The following is a 26940-nucleotide window of genomic DNA, read 5'->3' on the forward strand; positions in this document are numbered from 1 at the left end:
GCCGATGAACTTCCATCAGTTCTTTGGGGATTGAGAACAACTCCCAATCGGTCGACTGGCCGAACTCCATTCTTCTTGGTCTATGGAGCTGAAGCTGTTCTACCGAGTGACTTGCTTCACAATGCCCCCTGAGTCGAGCTTTTCTCTGAAGATGAAGCAGAACAGGCCCGGCAGGACACAGTTGATCTCCTAGAAGAGGAAAGAGAGATGGCCGTAATCCGGTCGACTATTTATCAACAAGACTTGTGCCGATTCCACGCCAGAAACGTGAGAGGTCAAGCCTTTCAAGAGGGAGACTTGGTTCTTCAAGTGGATCAGCAGAAACCACACAAGCTCGCCCCTGCTTGGGAAGGTCCCTTCATCGTCACCAGAGTTCTCCACAATGGGGCATACCATCTTTACAATGTCGAGCATCAGAAAGACAAGCCACGGGCTTGGAATGCGGAGCTGCTCCGCCCCTTTTATACTTAAGTACTCATTCTGATGAGATGTAATAAGAAATACATTTGTAGTTTTTTTTATCAAAGACAAGAGCTTTACAGTCTTCTTAAACGATTGTTGTTGCTTATGTTTGCGTCTCAAATACCCCAGTGGGTGACTTAGCCGCGAATCCGTTTCGCCTAAGTTTGAAAAATCGTACCGAGTGATGAGCAAGCCTCTCACTCGGGGACTTAGCCGCGAATCCGTTTCGCCTAAGTTTGAAAAATCCTACCGAGTGATGAGCAAGCCTCTCACTCGGGGGGCTTAGCTGCGAATCCGTTTTGCCTAAGTTTGAAAAATCCTACCGAGTGGTGAGCAAGCCTCTCACTCGGGGGCTTAGCTGCAGTCCAGTACTCGCCTAAGTTTGAAAAATCCTACCGAGTGATGAGCAAGCCTCTCACTCGGGGGCTTAGCTGCAGTCCAGTACTCACCTAAGTATGAAAAATCCTACCGAGTGGTGAGCAAGCCTCTCACTCGGGGGCTTAGCTGCAGTCCAGTACTCGCCTAAGTTTGAAAAATCCTACCGAGTGGTGAGCAAGCCTCTCACTCGGAGGATTAGCTGCAGTCCAATACTCGCCTAAGTTTGAAAAATCCTACCGAGTGATGAGCAAGCCCCTCACTCGGGGGCTTAGCTGCAGTCCAGTACTCTCCTAAGCATGAAAAATCCTACCGAGTGGTGAGCAACCCTCTCACTCGGGGGCTTAGCTGCAGTCCAGTACTCGCCTAAGTTTGAAAAATCCTACCGAGTGGTGAGCAACCCTCTCACTCGGGGGCTTAGCTGCAGTCCAGTACTCGCCTAAGTTTGTAAAATCCTACCGAGTGGTGAGCAACCCTCCCACTCGGGGGCTTAGCTGCAGTCCAGTACTCGCCTAAGTTTGTAAAACCCTACCGAGTGGTGAGCAACCCTCCCACTCGGGGGCTTAGCTGCAGTCCAGTACTCGCCTAAGTTTGTAAAATCCTACTGAGTGGTGAGCAACCCTCCCACTTGGGGGCTTAGCTGCAGTCCAGTACTCGCCTAAGTTTGAAAAATCCTACCGAGTGGTGAGCAACCCTCCCACTCGGGTGCTTAGCTGCAGTCCAGTACTCGCCTAAGTTTGCGCTCCATCCCTATCTGCAAGGACGACGAGGTGCAGGTCGACTACAACCATCTCCTTTGGAGCTAGGCCACAAGTACAACGTGCACTCCGTCCCTATCCGCAAGGACGACGAGGTACAGGTCGACTGCAACCTTTTCCTTTGGAGCTGCGCCACAAGTACAACATGCGCTCCATCCCTATCTGCAAGGACGATGACGTGCAGGTCGACTGTAACCTTCTCCTTCGGGGCTGCGCCACAAGTACAACGTGCACTCCATTCCTATCCGTAAGAGCGATGAGGTAAAAGTCAATTGCCTCCTCCTCAAAGATGCATTTCAAGCACAAAGATTATTCCAAATGAAGAACAAGATTCACTCGACGGCAAACACGAGCATATTCAGAGATAAATCAAGTTCGGATAAATCCTAAAGTTCCGGCCCACGGATCGAAGTACTCGGGCTTCAAACCCGAAGGAGTTTAACGATTACAAAATCACTCCGCATTCCGAGGCAAATTTAAAGTGAGGCATAAAGTTTGTTCATTCCGCAGGAGGTGGGCTAGCAGGATCAACGAACTCGTCCAGGTCAATTTCGTCAGCAATCCGAGTGGCAGCAGTGATGAAGGTCTCCATGAAGGACTGGAAGTCATGCTTTTTGGTGTTGGCGACCTTAATTGCTGCAAGCTTGTCTTCTCACGCCTCCTTGCAGTGGACGCGTACCAGAGACAGAGCCACATCGGTGCCGCACCGTGTAGAAGACTTCTTCCAATCTTGCACACAACTCGGGATTTCATTAAGTCGAGTCATCAAAGACTCGAGGTCATTTGGAAGAGTCGCCCTTGGCCAGAGTGCTGTGTCGATCCTTGACACCGCAACCTTCAAGCGAGCAAGATAGTCGACGACACCAGTGATGCGGGATTCCAGTCGGAGCACGTTCATGGCAGCTTCATCCTTCACTGGAGAGTTGATGGGGTCCAAGCTTGTCTCAACACACCCAGTCTCTTCTTCAAAGTTCTGACAAAATTCTGCATGCACAATTCAAAGACAAGTCAATGATTGTACATCGAGTCGACAGCAACAAGTCAATCGAAAGAAAGAAAATACCTTCAAGCATGACGAACAGCTTCTTGGAAAGATCTCCCAGATAATTTTCCAAGTCATTCCTCTTGCGGGCGGTTTCTTCAAACTTATCGTTCAAGGATATCTTGTCCTTCTTCAGACGAGTCACCTCCCTGTTGGCTTCATTCAAAGAAGTCTTCAGCTTGGTATTCTCTTCCTCCAGTTTGCCGACTGAAGCCAGCTTCTGGTCGGCGAGTGCAGTTTTCTCGTCAGCAGTTTTCTGCGCAGCTGCAAGGTCCAGATCCTTCTTTGCCAGAGCTTGGTTCATTTTCTCTAAAAGAAACAACGATAAGCTCAGAGGAAAAAACAAATGCCACCTGGATCAGAAACAAAACAGTCGAACGAATTCCTCTTACCAGCAGCTTCATCCTGGGCCTTCTGGAAGTCCTTCTTGGCCAGCTCCAGATCGAGATTCAGCTGAATCTGCTTCTGCTCTAGGTCAGCGAAACGAGCTCCAAGGTCACAAGATTTCTACAATCAAAGGGCAGTCAGTCAGTGGGTGAAAGGATCGAAATTCAACAAACTCTAAGACTACTGCTGAATCAAATATCCAACAGTAGTCTCGGGGACTACACCCAGTGGGTGCACTCAGCGTGCTGTTGGGGAACGTAGTAATTTCAAAAAAATTCCTACGCACACGCAAGATCATGGTGATGCATAGCAACGAGAGGGGAGAGTGTGTCCACGTACCCTCGTAGACCGAAAGCGGAAGCGTTATCACAACGCGGTTGATGTAGTCGTACGTCTTCACGATCCGACCGATCAAGTACCGAACGCACGACACCTCCGAGTTCAGCACACGTTCAGCTCGATGACGTCCCTCGAACTCCGATCCAGCTGAGTGTTGAGGGAGAGTTTCGTCAACACGACGTCGTGGTGATGATGATGATGTTCTACCGATGCAGGGCTTCGCCTAAGCTCTGCAACGATATTATCGAGGTGTAATATGGTGGAAGGGGGCACCGCACACGGCTAAAAGATCGTAGATCAATTGTGTGTCCAGAGGTGCCCCCCTACCCCCGTATATAAAAGGAGCAAGGGGGAGGCCGGCTGGCCCTTGGGGCGCGCCAAGGAGGGAGGGGAGTCCTCCTCCTAGTAGGAGTAGGACTCCCCTTTCCTAGTCCAACTAGGAAGAGAGAAGGGGGAAGGAAAGAGAGGGAGAGGGAGAGGGAAAGAGGGGCTGCGCCCCCCTCCCCTAGTCCAATTCGGACTCCTCATGGGAGGGGGCGCGCCACCTCCTGGGCTGCTGCCCTCTCTCTCCCCTCAGGCCCACTAAGGCCCAATACTTCCCCGGGGGGTTCCGGTAACCCCTCCGGCACTCCGTTTTATCCGAAACTTCTCCGAAACACTTCCGGTGCCCGAATATAGTCGTCCAATATATCAATCTTTATGTCTCGATCATTTCGAGACTCCTCGTCACGTCCGTGATCACATCCGGGACTCCGAACAACCTTCGGTACATCAAAACATATAAACTCATAATATAACTGTCATCGTAACGTTAAGCGTGCGGACCCTACGGGTTCGAGAACTATGTAGACATGACCGAGACACCTCTCCGGTCAATAACCAATAGAGGAACCTGGATGCTCATATTGGTTCCTACATATTCTACGAAGATCTTTATCGGTCAGACCGCATAACAACATACGTTGTTCCCTTTGTCATCGGTATGTTACTTTCCCGAGATTCGATCGTCGGTATCTCGATACCTAGTTCAATCTCGTTACCGGCAAGTCTCTTTACTCGTTCCGTAATACATCATCCCGCAACTAACTCATTAGTCACAATGCTTGCAAGGCTTATAGTGATGTGCATTACCGAGTGGGCCCAGAGATACCTCTCCGACAATCGGAGTGACAAATCCTAATCTCGAAATACGCCAACCCAACAAGTACCTTTGGAGACACCTGTAGAGCACCTTTATAATCACCCAGTTACGTTGTGACGTTTGGTAGCACACAAAGTGTTCCTCCGGTAAACGGGAGTTGCATAATCTCATAGTCATAGGAACATGTATAAGTCATGAAGAAAGCAATAGCAACATACTAAACGATCGAGTGCTAAGCTAACGGAATGGGTCAAGTCAATCACGTCATTCTCCTAATGAGGTGATCCCGTTAATCAAATGACAACTCATGTCTATGGCTAGGAAACATAACCATCTTTGATTAACGAGCTAGTCAAGTAGAGGCATACTAGTGACACACTGTTTGTCTATGTATTCACACATGTATTATGTTTCCGGTTAATACAATTCTAGCATGAATAATAAACATTTATCATGATATAAGGAAATAAATAATACTTTATTATTGCCTCTAGGGCATATTTCCTTCAGTCTCCCACTTGCACTAGAGTCAATAATCTAGATTACACAGTAATGATTCTTACACCCATGGAGTCTTGGTGCTGATCATGTTTTGCTCGTGGAAGAGGCTTAGTCAACGGGTCTGCAACATTCAGATCCGTATGTATCTTGCAAATTTCTATGTCTCCCACCTGGACTAAATCCCGGATGGAATTGAAGCGTCTTTTGATGTGCTTGGTTCTCTTGTGAAATCTGGATTCCTTTGCTAAGGCAATTGCACCAGTATTGTCACAAAAGATTTTCATTGGTCCCGATGCACTAGGTATGACACCTAGATCGGATATGAACTCCTTCATCCAGACTCCTTCATTTGCTGCTTCCGAAGCAGCTATGTACTCCGCTTAACACGAAGATCCCGCCACGACACTTTGCTTAGAACTGCACCAACTGACAGCTCCATCGTTCAATGTAAATACGTATCCGGTTTGCGATTTAGAATCGTCCGGATCAGTGTCAAAGCTTGCATCAACGTAACCACTTACGATGAGCTCTTTGTCACCTCCATAAACGAGAAACATATCCTTAGTCCTTTTCAGGTATTTCAGGATGTTCTTGACCGCTGTCCAGTGATCCACTCCTGGATTACTTTGGTACCTCCCTGCTAAACTTATAGCAAGGCACACATCAGGTCTGGTAGACAGCATTGCATACATGATAGAGCCTATGGCTGAAGCATAGGGAACATCTTTCATCTTCTCTCTATCTTCTGCAGTGGTCGGGCATTGAGTCTTACTCAATCTCACACCTTGTAGTACAGGCAAGAACCCTTTCTTTGCTTGATCCATTTTGAACTTCTTCAAAACTTTGTCAAGGTATGTGCTTTGTGAAAGTCCAATTAAGCGTCTTGATCTATCTCTATAGATCTTAATGCCTAATATATATGCAGCTTCACCGAGGTCTTTCATTGAAAAACTCTTATTCAAGTATCCCTTTATGCTATCCAGAAATTCTATATCATTTCCAATCAGCAATATGTCATCCACATATAATATCAGAAATGCTACTGAGCTCCCACTCACTTTCTTGTAAATACAGGCTTCTCCAAAAGTCTGTATAAAACCAAATGCTTTGATCACACTATCAAAGCGTTTATTCCAACTCCGAGAGGCTTGCACCAGTCCATAAATGGATCGCTGGAGCTTGCACACTTTGTTAGCTCCCTTTGGATCGACAAAACCTTCCGGTTGCATCATATACAACTCTTCTTCCAGAAATCCATTCAGGAATGCAGTTTTGACATCCATTTGCCAAATTTCATAATCATAAAATGCGGCAATTGCTAACATGATTCGGACAGACTTAAGCATCGCTACGAGTGAGAAGGTCTCATCGTAGTCAATCCCTTGAACTTGTCGAAAACCTTTCGCAACAAGTCGAGCTTTATAGACAGTAACATTACCATCAGCGTCAGTCTTCTTCTTGAAGATCCATTTATTTTCAATAGCTTGCCGACCATCGGGCAAGTCAACCAAAGTCCATACTTTGTTCTCATACATGGATCCCATCTCGGATTTCATGGCTTCAAGCCATTTTGCGGAATCTGGGCTCACCATCGCTTCTTCATAGTTCGTAGGTTCATCATGGTCTAGTAACATAACCTCCAAAACAGGATTACCGTACCACTCTGGTGCGGATCTTGATCTAGTTGACCTACGAGGTTCAGTAATAACTTGATCTGAAGTTTCATGATCATTATCATTAACTTCCTCACTAATTGGTGTAGATGTTGCAGAAACTGATTTCTGTGATGATCTACTTTCCAATAAAGGAGCAGGTACAGTTACCTCATCAAGTTCTACTTTCCTCCCACTCACTTCTTTCGAGAGAAACTCCTTCTCTAGAAAGGATCCATTCTTAGCATAGAATATCTTGCCTTCGCATCTGTGATAGAAGGTGTACCCAACAGTCTCCTTTGGGTATCCTATGAAGACACATTTCTCCGATTTAGGTTCGTGCTTACCAGGTTGAAGTTTCTTCACATAAGCATCGCAACCCCAAACTTTAAGATACGACAACTTTGGTTTCTTGCCAAACCATAGTTCATAAGGCATCGTCTCAACGGATTTCGATGGTGTCCTATTTAGAGTGAATGCAGCCGTCTCTAAAGCATAACCCCAAAACGATAGCGGTAAATCAGTAAGAGACATCATAGATCGCACCATATCTAATAAAGTACGATTACGACGTTCGGACACACCATTACGCTGTGGTGTTCCGGGTGGCGTGAGTTGCGAAACTATTCCGCATTGTTTCAAATGTAGGCCAAACTCGTAACTCAAATATTCTCCTCCATGATCTGATCGTAGAAACTTTATTTTCTTGTTATGATGATTTTCGACTTCACTCTGAAATTCTTTGAACTTTTCAAATGTTTCAGACTTATGTTTCATTAAGTAGATATACCCATATCTGCTCAAATCATCTGTGAAGGTGAGAAAATAACGATATCCTCCACGAGCCTCAATATTCATCGGACCACATACATCTGTATGTATGATTTCCAATAAATCTGTTGCTCTCTCCATAGTTCCGGAGAACGGTGTTTTAGTCATCTTGCCCATGAGGCACGGTTCGCAAGTACCAAGTGATTCATAATCAAGTGATTCCAAAAGTCCATCAGCATGGAGTTTCTTCATGCGCTTTACACCGATATGACCTAAACGGCAGTGCCACAGATAAGTTGCACTGTCATTATCAACTCTGCATCTTTTGGCTTCAACATTATGAATATGTGTGTCACTACTATCGAGATTCATTACAAATAGACCACTCTTCAAGGGTGCATGACCATAAAAGATATTATTCATATAAATAGAACAACCATTATTCTCTGATTTAAATGAATAACCGTCTCGCATCAAACAAGATCCAGATATAATGTTCAGGCTCAACGCTGGCACCAAATAACAATTATTTAGGTCTAATACTAATCCCGAAGGTAGATGTAGAGGTAGCGTGCCGACGGCGATCACATCGACTTTGGAACCATTTCCCACGCGCATCGTCACCTCGTCCTTAGCCAATCTTCGCTTAATCCGTAGCCCCTGTTTCGAGTTGCAAATATTAGCGACAGAACCAGTATCAAATACCCAGGTGCTACTGCGGGTATTAGTAAGGTACACATCAATAACATGTATATCACATATACCTTTGTTAACCTTGCCATCCTTCTTATCCGCCAAATACTTGGGGCAGTTCCACTTCCAGTGACCAGTCTGCTTGCAGTAGAAGCACTCAGTTTCAGGCTTAGGTCCAGACTTGGATTTCTTCTCCTGAACAGCAACTTGCTTGCTGTTCTTCTTGAAGTTCCCCTTCTTCTTCCCTTTGCCCTTTTTCTTGAAACTAGTGGTTTTACTGACCATCAACACTTGATGCTCCTTTTTGATTTCTACCTCCGCTGCCTTTAGCATTGCGAAGAGCTCAGGAATTGTATTATCCATCCCTTGCATGTTATAGTTCATCACGAAGCTCTTGTAGCTTGGTGGCAGTGATTGAAGAATTCTGTCAATGACGCTATCATCCGGAAGATTAACTCCCAGTTGAATCAAGTGATTATTATACCCGGACATTTTGAGTATATGCTCACTGACAGAACTATTCTCTTCCATCTTGCAGCTGTAGAACTTATTGGAGACTTCATATCTCTCAATCCGGGCATTCGCTTGAAATATTAACTTCAACTCCTGGAACATCTCATATGCTCCATGACGTTCAAAACGTCGTTGAAGACCCGGTTCTAAGCCGTAAAGCATGGCACAGTGAACTATCGAGTAGTCATCTGCTTTGCTCTGCCAGATGTTCATAACTTCTGGTGTTGCTCTTGCAGGAGGCCTGGCACCTAGCGGTGCTTCCAGGACGTAATTCTTCTGTGCAGCAATGTGGATAATCCTCAAGTTACGGACCCAGTCCGTGTAATTGCTACCATCATCTTTCAACTTAGCTTTCTCAAGGAACGCATTAAAATTCAATGGAACAACAGCACGGGCCATTTATCTACAATTAACATAGACAAGCAAGATACTATCAGGTACTAAGTTCATGATCAATTCAAGTTCAATTAATCATATTACTTAAGAACTCCCACTTAGATAGACATCCCTCTAATCATCTAAGTGATTACGTGATCCAAATCAACTAAACCATGTCCGATCATCACGTGAGATGGAGTAGTTTCAATGGTGAACATCACTATGTTGATCATATCTACTGTATGATTCACGCTCGACCTTTTGGTCTCCGTGTTCCAAGGCCATATTTGCATATGCTAGGCTCGTCAAGTTTAACCTGAGTATTCCGCGTGTGCAACTGTTTTGCACCCATTGTATTTGAATGTAGAGCCTATCACACCCGATCATCACGTGGTGTCTCAGCACGAAGAACTTTCGCAACGGTGCATACTCAGGGAGAACACTTTTATCTTGAAATTTTAGTGAGAGATCATCTTATAATGCTACCGTCAATCAAAGCAAGATAAGATGCATAAAAGATTAACATCACATGCAATCAATATAAGTGATATGATATGGCCATCATCATCTTGTGCTTGTGATCTCCATCTCCGAGCACCGTGCTCGTGATCTCCATCTCCGAAGCACCGTGCTCGTGATCTCCATCTCCGAAGCACCGTCATGATCACCTTCGTCACCGGCGCGACACCTTGATCTCCATCGTAGTATCGTTGTCGTCTCGCCAACTTATTGCTTTTACGACTATCGCTACCGCTTAGTGATAAAGTAAAACAATTACATGGCGATTGCATTGCATACAATAAAGCGACAACCATATGGCTCCTGCCAGTTGCCGATAACTCGGTTACAAAACATGATCATCTCATACAACAAATTATATCACATCATGTCTTGACCATATCACATCACAACATGCCCTGCAAAAACAAGTTAGACATCCTCTACTTTGTTGTTGCAAGTTTTACGTGGCTGCTACGGGCTTAGCAAGAACCGTTCTTACCTACGCATCAAAACCACAACGATAGTTTGTCAAGTTGGTGCTGTTTTAACCTTCGCAAGGACCGGGCATAGCCACACTCGGTTCAACTAAAGTGAGAGAGACAGACACCCGCCAGTCACCTTTAAGCAACGAGTACTCGCAACGGTGAAACCAGTCTCGCGTAAGCGTACGCGTAATGTCGGTCCGGGCCGCTTCATCTCACAATACCGCTGAACCAAAGTATGACATGCTGGTAAGCAGTATGACTTATATCGCCCACAACTCACTTGTGTTCTACTCGTGCATAGCATCAACGCATAAAACCAGGCTCGGATGCCACTGTTGGGGAACGTAGTAATTTCAAAAAAATTCCTACGCACACAAAAGATCATGGTGATGCATAGCAACGAGAAGGGAGAGTGTTGTCCACGTACCCTCGTAGACCGAAAGCGGAAGCGTTATCACAACGCGGTTGATGTAGTCGTACGTCTTCATGATCCGACCGATCAAGTACCGAACGCACGGCACCTCCGAGTTCAGCACACATTCAGCTCAATGACGTCCCTCGAACTCCGATCCAGCCGAGTGTTGAGGGAGAGTTTCGTCAGAACGACGGCGTGGTGACGATGATGATGTTCTACCGACGCAGGGCTTCGCTAAGCTCCGCAACGATATTATCGAGGTGTAATATGGTGGAAGGGGGCACCGCACACGGCTAAAAGATCGTAGATCAATTGTGTGTCCAGAGGTGCCCCCTGCCCCCGTATATAAAGGAGCAAGGGGGGAGGCCGGCTGGCCCTTGGGGCGCGCCAAGGAGGGGGGGAGTCCTCCTCCTAGTAGGAGTAGGACCCCCCTTTCCTAGTCCAACTAGGAAGAGAGAAGGGGGAAGGAAAGAGAGGGAGAGGGAGAGGGAAAGAGGGGCTGCGCCCCCTCCCCTAGTCCAATTCGGACTCCTCATGGGAGGGGGTGCGCCACCTCCTGGGCTGCTGCCCTCTCTCTCCCCTCAGGCCCACTAAGGCCCAATACTTCCCCGGGGGGTTCCGGTAACCCCTCCGGCACTCCGTTTTATCCGAAACTTCTCCGGAACACTTCCGGTGTCCGAATATAGTCGTCCAATATATCAATCTTTATGTCTCGATCATTTCGAGACTCCTCGTCATGTCCGTGATCACATCCGGGAATCCGAACAACGGTACATCAAAACATATAAACTCATAATATAACTGTCATCGTAACGTTAAGCGTGCGGACCCTACGGGTTCGAGAACTATGTAGACATGACCGAGACACCTCTCCGGTCAATAACCAATAGCGGAACCTGGATGCTCATATTGGTTCCTACATATTCTACGAAGATCTTTATCGGTCAGACCGCATAACAACATACGTTGTTCCCTTTGTCATCGGTATGTTACTTGCCCGAGATTCGATCGTCGGTATCTCAATACCTAGTTCAATCTCGTTACCGGCAAGTCTCTTTACTTGTTCCGTAATACATCATCCCGCAACTAGCTCATTAGTTGCAATGCTTGCAAGGCTTATAGTGATGTGCATTACCGAGTGGGCCCAGAGATACCTCTCCGACAATCGGAGTGACAAATCCTAATCTCGAAATACGCCAACCCAACAAGTACCTTTGGAGACACCTGTAGAGCACCTTTATAATCACCCAATTACGTTGTGATGTTTGGTAGCACACAAAGTGTTCCTCCGGTAAACGGGAGTTGCATAATCTCATAGTCATAGGAACATGTATAAGTCATGAAGAAAGAAATAGCAACATACTAAACGACCGAGTGCTAAGCTAACGGAATGGGTCAAGTCAATCACGTCATTCTCCTAATGAGGTGATCCCATTAATCAAATGACAACTCATGTCTATGGCTAGGAAACATAACCATCTTTGATTAACGAGCTAGTCAAGTAGAGGCATACTAGTGACACACTGTTTGTCTATGTATTCACACATGTATTATGTTTCCGGTTAATACAATTCTAGCATGAATAATAAACATTTATCATGATATAAGGAAATAAATAATACTTTATTATTGCCTCTAGGGCATATTTCCTTCACGTGCCCCCACTGGTTCAGTTTCCACTCGACGTGGTCCGTCCAAGACGAGAAAAAAAATAAGAGGGAAAGTATTTCTCAGACCATAACCGACTACCAGTTCGACTATGGTCTTGGGGACTACACCCAGTGGGTGCACTAAGCGTGCCCCCACCGGTTCAGTTTCCACTCGACGTGGTCCGTCTAGGATGAGTGAGAAAATTTCAACTCTCAGACCAAAACTGACTGCCAGCAGTCGACTACGGTCTTGGGGACTACATCCAGTGGGTGCACTTAGCGTGCCCGCACTGGTTCGAAGACTCAGTCGACACAAGATTAGTCGACCCAAGAAGCAAGACTATTCGCAGCAAATTCAAACACCCAGTGGGTGTACAAACACAAAAGCAGACGGACGAAAAGACGTTTCAAAAGAAGTTTTCAAGTACCATATCCTAACAGAACAAGCGACAAGCTAAGAGATCAGTCGATAATCAACCGACCTGGACATTGCTTTGGAGAGCTGAGCTGGCATGGTAGGCAGCTTGGCTGGCATCTCGAACCACCTTCAGTTGCTCCATCATAATGCCCGCTTGACGTATGGCCTCCTTGGCGGCGCCCACTTGGTCCTCTGGGACGTGATGCACAGCGAAGAGCGAAGAAGAATCGACTGAGGCATGTGCAGTCGACGCTGAGGGCTGGCCACTCGACAGTGGCATGGCGAAGGTGACGGAAGTCCGATTGACGTCACCACCCTCCTGGACCACTGGTTCCACCACCGGCATCGACTGAGGCGTCTTTCCAGTCGACGTCTTCCTGTTCCTTCTTCCTGAAGGCCTCAGCGGCACGTCCTCGTCGTCATCTGGAAGGGTAATAACATTGGGAAGAGCTGCAAAAGCGTAGTCGTCGGAAATCAGTCGACTGCAGTTCAGTCAACAAAACAGAGACAAAATTACAAAGATCAAACCTGGGGTTGAAGTAACCGCATGTTCCATCTCCTCGTCCTCATTCTTGTAAGCAGAAGTTCCAGAGGTAGCAACATTGTTGGGTTCAAGATTCATTTGATCAAATCAAGGAAATGATGAATAGCACAAAATCTCTAGCAAAGACAGAACACTCACGCAGAAGCAACAGGGATGTCGATTTTGATTCGGGGCAGAGTCTTCCGAGACTTTGGTGCCTCAACTTTGGTTTGCTTCGGGGCCTTCTCAGTCGGTGCTAGAGAAGACGTCCAAGGACGCTTGGAAGTTTGCCCAGTCGACCCAGTCGCTTTGCCACAAATACTCACCGGATCATGTGAGTGCTTGGATCGCCTTTCGTTGCGAGGAGGCGAGTCGACTTCCTCACCATCACTTGAGTCGTCGCTCTCCTCGTCCCCTCCTCCGTCAGAATGCCATTCACCGCTCTCATCCGCACTCGCCTCCCCTTCAGGGTCCTGTTCCTGTTCTCCATTGGGCATCGAGTAATCTCAGTGAAGGTCTGGAGAACAACAAGTAAAACAAATATCAGTCAGTCGACAAAAAGCAATTTCATGGTAAATCAAGATAACACTCGGCGATTCAGAATTGGACCTTGTCTGTCTCGTACGAATTGTCGAGCGGAGGGATTCTCCTGGACCCCCTAGGGTTGTCCTTGTTGTCGGTGATGCCCTTCAGCCACTTCTCCACCATATCCTCGTCAACCTCTTCTGGGTGGATCCGAGTGGAATCGTCAATGCCCGAATACATCCACATCGGATGGTCACGAGCTTGAAGCGGCTGAATGCGTCGTCTGAGGAAGACTTCCAACAGATCCATGCCAGTCACGCCGTCACGGATGAGCTGGACCACTCGCTCAACCAGCACCTGCACCTCCGCTTTCTCCCCCGGGGTCACTTTCAAGGCGGAAGGTTTTTCTACTCGGGCCATGGAAAAGGGTGGAAGCCCAGTTGACTGACCCGGAGTCGGCTGGTCTTTGCAGTAGAACCAGGTCGACTGCCACCCTCGGATTGACTCGGGAAGGATTATGGCTGGGAAAGAACTCTTACCCCTCATTTGAATCCCAAGACCTCCACACATCTGGATCACTTTCGTCTTCTCGTCACTCGGATTAGCTTTTTTGACCGACTGAGAGCGACACGTGAAAATGTGCTTGAAGAGACCCCAGTGCGGTCGACAGCCCAAGAAGTTCTCGCACATAGACACGAAAGCAGCGAGATACACGATGGTGTTGGGGGGGAAATGGTGAAGTTGTGCTCCAAAGAAGTTCAAGGAAGCTCGGAAAAAAGGATGAGGAGGCAAAGAAAACCGCGGTCAACATGAGTGGCGAGGAGGACGCACTCACCCTCCTGCGGACGAGGCTCGGTCTCATTCCCCGGAAGCCGTGCAGATCCATGAGGAATCAACCCCTCCTCGGCCAGATCGTCGATGTCGTCCTGGAGAATCGTTGACCGGATCCAATCGCCCTGGATCCAGCCGTGCGGCAGGCCAGACCTCGACGAAGATCCACCCCGGCTGGATTTCTTCCCCTTCGCCTTCGGCGTTGCCTTTTTTGCGTGCTCCAAAGCCATCGTCCTCTCCTTCCCCATTGCGGCGAGCGGAGCTTTGGCGGAGCAGCGGCACCGAGAAGGAAGCAGATACAGCGAGGAAGAGGAGGAAGGGAAGGAATGGGAACGCACTGTGCAAAAACCCCCATCTAGTGCTTTATATGGACTCTTTTCCGAGTGGCTGACTTGTGGGTCCAGACTATCCTGTCAAATCATGCAACAGCCGCGCGCGCAGTACGTGGCAAAAAGGGGCGCAGAGATCGAGGCAACATTGCCTAATCCGTCCCGATTACTGCGGCCTTTCCCGTCCCGCGCGCTTCCCCAAATTCAAATCCCGGAAGATCCGCAAGTAACAGAGCAACCTGACAGGCAGAAGATTTTCTCCACATCAACACTCAAGGCTTTTAAGCAATAGTTCACTCGACAAAATCAAGAATGGACCAAGGCGAGTGAAAAAGAAGTTGAAGTCATCATGTTGTTCTCTGAACCTAACACGGCGCTTCTGGAGCGCGAATACTGAGTCGGGAGTATTTTCAACTCCTCCTCCACTCAAACCCTGATCCATTCGGGGGCTAATGATGAAGCTATGTACCTAGGGTAGGGTCATGGGCCTGTCCAAGATACCCTCCCCAAGAACATCACCCTAAAACCAGAAGCATTCGAAGAAGAATCATCATCCACTCGACCATGAAGCATTCCACTCGGAAGAATTGAAGTCACTCGACCATGGAGACTGTCACTTGACCGCCAGAAGGTCTAAATCCACCCCATACTGCAACGGTCGGTCATTACATCATAGCTTTAATGGTCATTATGTCACTTTATTACTAGCATTACCAGTAACGCCCTGTCTTAATGTACCTTAAACCCTGTGTAATTGAGGGCCGGAGGGGTCTGGCGAACTCTATATAAGCCACCCCCCTCCTCAGTGACAAGGGTTCGCACCCCCTGTAACACACACGCATATAATCCAGTCGACCGCCTCCGGGCACCGAGACGTAGGGCTGTTACTTCCTCCGAGAAGGGCCTGAACTCGTAAAGCTCGTGCGTACAACTTCTTCATAGCTAAGATCTTGCCTCTACATACCTACCCCCATTCTACTGTCAGACTTAGAACCACGACACCATATACAAGAATCATGCAAATTATGTAAATTTGTGCAGGTGATACGCTGGAGGTAGTTTGATCTCTTAGTATGTGCACATGGTACTTACTGGCGGTGGTGTGATCGCTTCACAGAGCCGATGACAATCGATGAGTGTCAACATAGGAGATTGGGGCGCTTGCAACTATTGGAGGAAGATGATGTCCATACGTCGATCCCTGGAGGAAGATGATGCTGAAGGTGGGCTCTAACATGTGCCGTGTGCTGAAATTGGATGTGATGCTAGCTCACACGTTTGGTTTTCTCGTGCTGCCACCATTGCTAAGCTGATCGCAAAAGCTCATAAAACAGAACCTTGCCTTCACGCGGTCTCACCTTGCCCCGATCGCTCAAGATAGCAAACACCGCCAGCCTGGTACAACATATCTATCTAAAGTTAGACTTTCTTCGCATGGTGTTGTGGCATCAAAAATTCAGATTATCTATATCTTTCTTAACCCCATAGTTGTGATCCTTTAATTGTAGTTACATGTGTTTCTGTAGAGGCATCCTTCCATTGATGTATAATTGGAATAGTTATGTATAGAGATTTTCTCAAAAGAAATATGCTAAGAGATGGATCTCAACTGGCAGTTCTTGCGCATACATATGACGTAGTATTTTTGGCTGGTGGCAGCCATGTACAGAGCTGGATCAAACCAACCCATGAAGCTGACATAGTATTTTTGGTCGGTGGCAGCCATGTACAGAGTCGGCTCAAACCAACCCATGAAACTAATTGATCTAGACACACATGTGCAGCAAGCGGGTGGATTGATCTTTTAACATTGGTTGCAAACACACGTACCTAGGAATTGAATTGAGAGAACCAATCTGTAGCTAACCATGGCGACGGCTCCGCTGAAGAGCTTGTGAGAGAAATCATTAAACCCGTATCTATAGGGTGGCCAATCTGTAGCTAACCATGGCGACGGCTCCGCTAAAGCGCTTGTGAGAGAAATCATTAAACATGTATCTATGGGGTGGCCGGCGGCTGCCGTGGCTTCCGATCCAAACAGGAGCTTTTAGTGGACATAGCATGTACGTATAGGGAATATTAGGTTGCAGGCTATATTCTATGGCATTGATGGGTAATTTCTTTAGCTTTAAAATTAATCCGATGGTTGTGGTTTTCTAATCTAATAAAATAACGGCCGGATGTTTCTAATTATTGTGGGATTTTTAGGCATTTTTTCTTTTTTCTGGTGACCCCATCAAGTACTTTTTAATATAAATAGATTTGAATGGTATGTTCCACGACTATGCACCCATTGTTGATGGGCTATTTATATTGAATCTGGAACAGGAACCAGTCTATAACGTGAATGTCAAGAGGCATAAGCCTAATGAGATAAATCCGACATATTTCTAGCATTGCCGGCTTGGACACATTAGTCTGAAACGCATGAAGAAGCTCCATGATGATGGGCTCCTAACTTCGTCTGACTTCGAGTCATTCGAGACATGCGAATCATGCTTGCTCGGCAAGATGACTAAGTCTCCTTTCGTAAAGAGTTGAGAGAGGGCGTCCGAGCTGTTGGAACTTATACATAGTGATGTGTGTGGTCCAATGAGCACAACTGCCAGAGGTGGCTATCAGTACTTCGTGACTTTTACTGATGAATTGAGTAGATATGGATATATCTATTTGATGAGGCACAAGTCGAAAACTTTTGAAAAGTTCAAAGAGTTTGAGAATGAGGTTGAGAATTAGCTCGGCAAGACTATAAAGCTTCTACGATCTGATCGTGGAGGTGAGTACATGAGCCAGGAGTTTGATGATCATCTGAAAAGCCGAGGTATAGTACCTCAGCTCACACCTCTCTGTATGCCATAGAGAAACGGCGTGTCGGAACGGAGGAATCGTACCTTGTTGGACATGGTTCGGTCTATGATGAGCAAATCGGATTTACCCTTGTCATTCTGGGGATACGCTCTAGAAACTGCAGCTTTCACACTTAATAGGGTACCATCAAAATCCGTAGACAAGACACCACATGAGATGTGGACCGGGAAGAGTCCCAGTTTGTCTTTTCTAAAGATTTGGGGTTGTGAAGCATTTGTCAATCAACTTATGTCAGACATGCTTACACCCAAGTCGGATAAATGCATATTCATGGGATATCCGAGGGAAACCTTGGGATATAGCTTCTACAACCGTGAGGAGAACAAAGTGTCTGTTGCTCGGAACGGGGTTTTCCTTGAGAAAGAGTTTCTCAGTCGGGAGGCCAGTGGGAGGACAGTCGGACTCGAAGAAATTCGAGGACCACTCAGGGACGGCTCGGCTGGTGATGAGATCATACCGGAGTCAGTCAGGGAACCCGTAGTGGAAGCGGCACCGGAACCACGAAGGTCGGAGAGATTGCATAGAGTGCGTGATGTATTGTTGCTAGAAAGCGACGAGCCGGCCACGTATGCGGAAGCGATGGTGAGCCCAGATTCCGAGGCATGGCTGGAGGCCATGAGATCCGAGTTAAAGTCCATGGATGAGAATCAAGTCTGGGACTTGGTTGATCCGCCACCTGGCGTAACAACCATTGGTTGCAAATGGGTCTTTAAGAAGAAAACCGATGTGGATGGAAATGTTCAGATCCACAAAGCTCGGCTTGTTGCTAAGGGTTATGGACAAGTTCAAGGAATTGAATACGACGAGACTTACTCGCCGGTAGCAATGCTGAAGTCGGTGTGGATCGTACTAGCTATAGCTGCATATTTCGATTACGAGATATGGCAGATGGATGTCAAGATGGCTTTCCTTCACGGAAATTTAGCCAAGGACGTATATATGATACAGCCCGAGGGTTTTGTCGATCTGACTAGCACTAGTAAGGTATGCAAGCTCAAGAGATCCATTTATGGGTTGAGGCAAGCATCTCGGAGCTAGAACATTCATTTTGATGAGGTCGTCACTGGTTTCGGCTTCATCAAAAGCGAAGAGGACTCTTGTTTATACAAGAAGTTAAGTGGGAGCTCGATAGTGTTTTTGATCTTGTATGTGGATGACATACTACTGATCGGAAATGATGTTTCGATGCTGAACTCGGTCAAGGAGTCATTGAATGGCAAGTTTTCAATGAAGGACCTTGGTGAGGCAATGTACATTTTAGGCATTAAGATCTATAGAGATAGATCGAGGAGGCTGCTCGGCTTAAGCCAGAGCACGTACATAGATAAAGTGTTGAAGCAGTTCAACATGAGTGAGGCGAAGAAAGGGTTCTTGCCACTCTCACATGGTATAAGGCTAAGCGAGACTCAGAGTCCTTCGACATCTGATGAGCGAAGCAGGATGAGTAGGATTCCGTATGCCTCGGCAATCGGATCCATCATGTATGCCATGATATGTACAAGGCCAGATGTTGCTTTTGCAATAAGCCTAACAAGCAGATACCAGGCCAACCCAGGTGAGATTCACTGGGCAGTAGTAAAGACTATTTTGAAGTACCTGAAAAGGACTAAAGAGATGTTCCTAGTTTATGGAGGTGAAGAAGATCTCGTCGTAAGGGGTTACGCCGATGCTAGTTTCCAAACCGACAGAGATGATTGTCGATCACAGTCCGGATTCGTGTACATCATGAATGGAGGAGTAGTGAGCTGGATGAGTTCCAAGCAAGATACGGTGGCCGATTCTACCACAGAAGCCGAATACATTGCGGCTTGTGAAGCTACGAAGGAAGGTGTTTGGATCTGGAACTTTCTGGATGATCTTGGTATTTTCCCAGCCTCGGTAAAACCATTGGACCTTTATTGTGATAATTCTGGTGCCATCGCACAAGCCAAGGAGCCGAGGAATCACCACAAGGTCAGACACATAGATTGGAAATATCACCTGATACGAAAGATCGTAAAGAATGGTGATGTAGAGTTATGCAAGATTCACATGGATGCAAATGGTGCAAATCCTTTGACTAAGCCGCTTCCACAACCCAAGCATGAGGGGCACGTTAGAGCTATGGGCATTCGATGTCTATTTGATTGACTCTAGTGCAAGTGGGAGACTGTTGGAGATATGCCCTAGAGGCATCATGTATGATGATATTTCCTATGTGTTTATGAATAAAGATAGTCCTTGGACATTATCAATGATGTGTATCAGCAAGTACGTGACTTGTTTGTGGGACTATGCATTGTATGATGACTGTCCTAAAAGGCCCCTAGTCGAAAGGGCTGTGTCGACGCGCAGCCGACTAGACTAGCATATGACACGGTCGATGGCTTAGTCTCACTAGCCATGGAGCATTGGATGCTAACCGGATAATATGGACTTGGAAGGATCTGGTCGGATTCGACGTAGTCGGATCCGAGTCGAGATAAGGTCCGAGTCGGACAGACCCAACTATGAGACGCTGCGATATGTCATCTGTGAGTCTCTAGTACAACATACGTTCTATGTCCTAAGACCTGAGCTGATGCATGTACTCGGGATGGTGACAGACTTGCTTTGGGCCGACCAAACGCTACTCCGTGACTGGGTAGTTACAAAGGTAGGTTTCGGGCTTGTCCAGACCCATGCTGCGAGACATGGTCGAGCAAGATGGGATTTGCCCCTCCGATCAGGAGAGATATACTCTGGGCCCCTCGTGTGATCAGACCAGGATAAGCATGGCCATGCGACAAGGATTATGAGATAATCCGGATAGTGGTCGGCATCACTGGAACGAGAAAGAGATCGGGCTAGGACAAGGATGACAGACTCACCTTGAGCTCGACAAGATATATCGTGTGGCAAAAGGAATGGAAGTATGATGTACAGGTTCGCTAACCAGCTTCATAGTCTGCTTGGTGTTCGGCATGCCTTGCTAGAGGCCGCTACCGACCGTGCAGTTCGGAGGTGATCCGAACTACGACCAAGCCGGCTTGAACCTAAGGGGTCGCGCGCTTAAGGGAAGGAACCTACGAGGTCGGATTCGAGGACACTGGTCGGATGTGATCCGAGCTGTATACGGATTGTGGCCGAGTAGACTTATGTGCTTTAGGGTCTGTGCGAGGCCCAAGTGTTGAGCCCGCGACGGACGCCTATATAAAGTGGAGGTGCAGCACACTCATGCAGTTGATCGCTTCGGCGCTGTCACTAGGGTTTGCATGTGTTGCGAATAGACACCTCCACTCGCTGCCGGTTGTGTGATTGGACCTAGCAGTCCGCCGCACGATGTTCCTCCTACACGCACGGATACCGTTAGAGGCGGTGCACCTGCGCCGCTCCGGCGAACCTGTATGAGGGATCCGACGACTGGCTGTTCGAGGGAGATCGAACGAGGAGGAGACGAACCACGCGAATGCACTGCCCAGCTCTTCTTCCGCTGCACGGCACTGCGCATCTAGTGGTAACGAACTGTGATCCATCTCCCATAGCTTGTTCCTGGATGTTCTGCGCGTAGGAAATTTTAATTTGCAGTCGACGCACCCTACCGCATAACCCAACAACAAGTACCCAACATCAGGCATCATTCTTTGGGCATCTCATTAACTGAGGACAAATAAAGCAATTGAAAAGAGCAAATTAACTATGCCTGAAACAAACAAGGAATTGAACTGTTGAGTTGGATACAGTGACTTACCTTAACAGGTTGAAGAGGCTCAGCGCAGCTCCTACTTCTCTTGCAAGGCTCCTTCCTAACATCTTGTACTTGGAAATCCTCAATCTTATCTTCATTGCACCCCCTCTGCGAGGTGACACAAACTAGTTACTCGTCTCCTTGGAAGATAAATATGCATACTTTCCAGTCTGTGAACACAAAAGGATGAGATTATAACAAAACAACACCACATAATGAAACATGCCGCATCTCTTGCACTTGCACACAATGAAATGAGCATTTACTATGTCTACACTATGTAAAAACTAGGCATACCTTCGAACTGGATCTCCAGGTACTCTTGGAGAGCCTACTTTAGTGTACAGCCAAACCTTTATGTCACCTATGAGTTAGAAAAGCCCCCACTACAGCAGCCCTTAGTGTTTAAATCATTAACAAGCTCTGTTAGAGTGTTAGGTCAAGAAGAGCAAGTAATCAACGCAAACAGTCCTAGTATGGCTGGCTGATGCAAACAAGCAATTGAACAGATGTGTGAGCAAATCTTACATATCAAGAAAAGAAGCAAAGAAGGAGGCTTAAAGACCATCACTTGACTGACCAGATTTAAGGGGCATTTAAACATCATGTGCAACGTATGAACTAACATAAACATTGCATATTCTAGATTCTACAATGGAATGCACATGTATTAGGTTATGCCATGTATGATGATGCCTAAATGTACACTATAGCAGGCAGGAGTGATTCATCATTGCACGCACAATTGAATTGCAGGTTAAGAGCCAGTTCTATTCTGCCTTTTTAGGGCTTATTGTCAAAATAAGCCATAAAAGATGTAAAGAAGTCATTTTTGAGTTCTGGGCTTGGGCTTAACTAATTTCGCTTTGGAGGGGGGTGTTTCGGGTAGCACCTCACTAAAAATTGAAGGGAAGGGGAATAGTGAAATGACTCTGTTGTCTGCCTATATTACACTCAAAATGCAACTGGTGACCCCGCGTCACACCTCACCCTCAAGTAAAAAAAACACGCAAGCATTCATTGCCCTGCCCACTTGCATCTCCTCTCCCCTTTCCCTCTACCTCGATCCCCTGCCTGCAACACTAGGGTTCCTCCAGCAAGCCGTCGCCACTGGTCCCATCTGGCCTGGTCCTCGAAGATGCTCTGTCCAGCTAGGCTACATGGTCGGCGGGTAGGGGCAAATCTCCCTGGTTGCTCCTCCCTCTGGTTCCACCCCTCATTCTCATGGTCTCCAGCAGCTGCTCCACTGTGGTTCGTCCAACGCACTACTCCGGCAGGCGCTGCACAACTACGGCTGATGCCACACTGCGGCAGAAGGCACCTTATTCCCTCTCCCCATGTGACGCCCCCGATTTGACCGTACACTAATCATACACGCAATTGTGTACGATCAAGATCGACGGCTCACGGGAATATATCACAACACAACTCTAGACACAAATTTAAAATAAAACAAGCTTTATATTACAAGCCAGGGGCCTCGAGGGCTCGAATACAAGTGCTCGATCATAGACGAGTCAGCGGAAGCAACAATATCTGAGTACAGACATAAGTTAAACAAGATTGCCTTAAGAAGGCTAGCACAAAAGTAGCAACGATCGAAAAGGCAAGGCCTCCTGCCTAGGACCTCCTAACTACTCCACGAAGCCGAACTCCATGTAGAATCATCCTCGGGATCTCTAGCTCCTGGACTCTAGCATCTGGTTGCGACAACCAGGTAGAAAGGAAAGGGGGAAAAGAGGGAGAGAAGCAACCGTGAGTACTCATCCAAAGTACTCGCAAGCAAGGAGCTACACTACATATGCATGGGTATATGTGTAAAGGGCGATATCAGTGGACTGAACTGCAGAATGCCAGAATAAGAGGGGGATAGCTAGTCCTGTCGAAGACTACGCTTCTGGCCATCTCCATCTTGCAGCATGTAGAAGAGAGTAGATTGAAGTCCTCCAAGTAGCATCGCATAGCATAATCCTACCCGGCGATCCCCTCCTCGTCGCCCTGTTAGAGAGCGATCACCGGGTTGTATCTGGCACTTGGAAGGGTGTATTTATTAAGTATCCGGTTCTAGTTGTCATAAGGTCAAGGTACAACTCCGGGTCGTCCTTTTACCGAGGGACACGGCTATTCGAATAGAGAAACTTCCCTGCAGGGGTGCACCACATAACCCAACACGCTCGATCCCATTTGGCCGGACACACTTTTCTGGGTCATGCCCGGCCGCGGAAGATCAACACGTCGTAGCCCCACCTAGGCTCAACAGAGAGGTCAACACGCCGGTCTAAATCCTATGCGCGCAGGGGTCTGGGCCCATCGCCCATTGCACACCTGCACGTTGCGTACGCGGCCGGAAGCAGACCTAGCCTAGCAGGCGTTCCAATCCAATCCGGCGCGCGCCGCTCCGTCGCTGACGTCAAGAAGAGCTTCGGCTGATACCACGACGTCGAGTGCCCATAACTGTTCCCGCGTAGTTGGTTAGTGCGTATCGACCAAATGGCCAGACTCAGATCAAATACCAAGATCTCGTTAAGCGTGTTAAGTATCCGTGAACGCCGACCAGGGCCGGGCCCACCCCTCTCCTAGGTGGTCTCAACCTGCCCTGTCGCTCTGCTATAAAGTAACAGTCGGGGGCCGTCAGGAACCCAGGCCCACCTCTACCGGGATGGAGCCACCTGTCCTTTCAGCCCCCTCACCAGAATCACTTGCGGGTACTCAACGAGCCGACCTGACTTTAGTCACCACATGTGTCATGTATATAAAGTATATAGCATATACCCGTGATAACCTCCCGAAGTGATCACGGCCCAGTAGTATAGCATGGCAGACGGACAAGAGTGTAGGGCCACTGATGGAACACTAGCATCCTATACTAAGCAGTAGGATAGCAGGTAAGGGTAACAACTGTAGCAACAATGACAGGCTATGCATCAGGATAGGATTAACGGAAAGAAGTAACATGCTACACTAGTCTAATGCAAGCAGTATAGAGAAGAATAGGCGATATCTGGTGATCAAGGGGGGGGGGGCTTGCCTGGTTGCTTTGGCAAGTAGGAGGGGTCGTCAACTCCGTAGTCGAACTGGGGGTCGCTGGTAGTTTCGGGGTCTACCGAAAAGAAGTAACGGAGGGGGAACACAATAAATAACAGAGCAATCAAAGCAACACAAAGCGTGACATGACAATACGCGGTGCTAGGTGTGCCCTAACGCGGTAGTAGGTGATACCGACGATGGGGGGAAACATCCGGGAAGGTATTCCCGGTGTTTCGCGTTTTCGGACAAATGAACCGGAGGTGAAGTGTTACAGGTTCACTATGCTAGGGACGCATGGCGGACGAACGGGCTGCGTATCCGGATTCGTCTCGTCGTTCTGAGCAACTTTCATGTACAAAGTTTTTCCATCTGAGTTACGGTTTATTTTATAATATTTTATAAAGATCTAATCATTTACTGGGATTATTATTAATTAGTTAATTCGAAAAGGAATTACTGCATCATCATGACGACAGCATGACGTCAGCGGTCAAAGTTGACCGTTGACCAGTCAACTAACAGGTGGGGTCCATTTGTCATTGACAGCTAACTAATTAACAGTAGTTAGTTTTATTAGCAGGTTAATTAAGTTTAATTAAATAACTAACAGAATTAATTAAGTTAATTAATTAATAAACTATTTAATATTTTTATTTATTATTATCATTTCTTAAACCTTTTTTTCATTCTCAGGGGTGTGGGCCCCATTTGTCATTGGCTCTGGGGGAGCCTAGCGGGCATGTGGGTTACGGGCGCTGGCGCCCAGCCCGATTGGGCTTACACCCAGATCGAAGGGGGGAAGCCACCGGCCACGGGCACGGCGAGGCCGGCCGCCTGAGGCGCCAGTGGCGAGCCCAGGCGAGGCGAGGCAGCGCGCGGGCGCGGTGGGGTGACCAGGGGAGGCGCAACGCGAGGGAGGCACGGCGAGCGGTCGGGTGGCTACGAGCGAGTCGCGACGACGAGGACAGGGGCGGGGCGATGATACACGGGACGCAGGCGCGGGCGCGGTGACCGCTCGGAGCTCGCGGCCCCGGTCAGGAGCACGGGCGACGGGGACGGGGAGAGAGGGAGGTGCTCACGGGCGGTGTAGGGAAGTGGCAGCGGGCTTGAGGAGGAGGACGGGGACGACGGCGGTCCGGCGATGTTGGCGAGGTGGAGCTCGTCGGGGAAGCGATCGGCGACGACAATTTGGGTCGGCGTTGAGGTCGTGCCCCAATCCAGGACTGGATCGGGGAGAGGGGTGAGGACGAGGAGGCGAGCGGCGGGCTCGAGGCGGCGATGGCGGGGCGAGGTGGCGCCGGTGATCCGGCGATGGCGACGGCGCGAACGAAGGGGTCGGGACGACGAGCGGCTTCGGGTCGGGCAGCGCCGTGCAGAAGGAGAGGGGGCGTGGGGTCGAGGTGGTGGCGAGGGGCGACGGTGTGGTGCGCCGGTGGGGCGACGGGAGGGGCCAGCTCCGCGAGGGGGGTGGCGGCGACGTCGCGGCGGCGATGGGGCGATGGGATCGGGGGGTTGCCCCGATCCAGATCGGGGAAGGGCGAGAGGGAGGAGTGGGACGAATGGGAGGGAGTGGGTGCGAGTGGGGCTAGGGTTTTTGTCGGGGTGTGGGGATAAGGGAGCTCCGGCTGGGCCGGTTCGGTGGGCCGTGGCCCAGGAGCGGCAGGGGTCCTCTCTCACTTTTCTTCCTTTTTTTAAAGACTTTTCTGTTTTCTTATTTTTATTATTTTATTTCTTTACTGTTTCCATCTCAACTTCCTTTTATTTTAGTTTTATAAAATGCCAAATGAGCACCTAAATTAGTATTACTAATTAGTCCACTGCCACAATTATTTTGGCACATTATTAAATTAGTTATATTATTGTAACTTTATAAAAGGCATTAAATTAATTGTTTTTGCTGCTGTTTTAATTACTTTAGAGCCCTAAAACATTTTATCAAAGTTTGGTCTCTCCACCAATATATCCTATGAATTATTTGCCACAATAAGAACATTTCAGTTTTTATGTTTGAAAACATTTACTGTTTGCCTATATTTTAAATTTGAATTTGAATCGTTTTGAACTAACGCGAGTTTATCAATAGTAACCGTGGTGACGTGGCATCTTTAACAGAGGTTTACTGTAGCCTAATTATCCGGGCGTTACAATTCTCCTCCACTACAAGAAATCTCGTCCCGAGATTTAAGGGGTAGAGCAAGGGGGAAAGATTTGGTTACGACATCCTAATGGATCTTCTCATTCATTTTTGCTCTCCCTGAAGTAGTTGACCCGCTTCGTTAATGTCCTTATTTCTCTGCTTCAGATCATCATGATGAAGTCGGCATCCTTTCTTCGGGAACTCCATCGTACTTACGAAAGAATAAGGGTGGTTATTCCGGAAGAACAGACCTCTGCAAGGTTGACTAACTGGTCGATAACATCGAGGATGGTGGCGGGAAGTAACTCTTGAACTAAAACTTAAGAAAATATCGAGAGCAAAGTAAGGAGGTATCATGGGAAGTTTCGAGCGGGCATGCAATCGTTCGTTGCCTGAAACGAAATGTGACAGGGGTTCAGAGCAAATGGGAAAGTATTGCGTCTGGTACCAGAATAGATCACTAGGCAGGTGGCCCGTGAATCACATACAAAGTCAAGCTCGAGGAATAACTTCG

This window comes from Triticum aestivum, chromosome 4D (genome assembly GCF_018294505.1).
Source record: "Triticum aestivum cultivar Chinese Spring chromosome 4D, IWGSC CS RefSeq v2.1, whole genome shotgun sequence".
Taxonomy (NCBI): Eukaryota; Viridiplantae; Streptophyta; class Magnoliopsida; order Poales; family Poaceae; genus Triticum; species Triticum aestivum.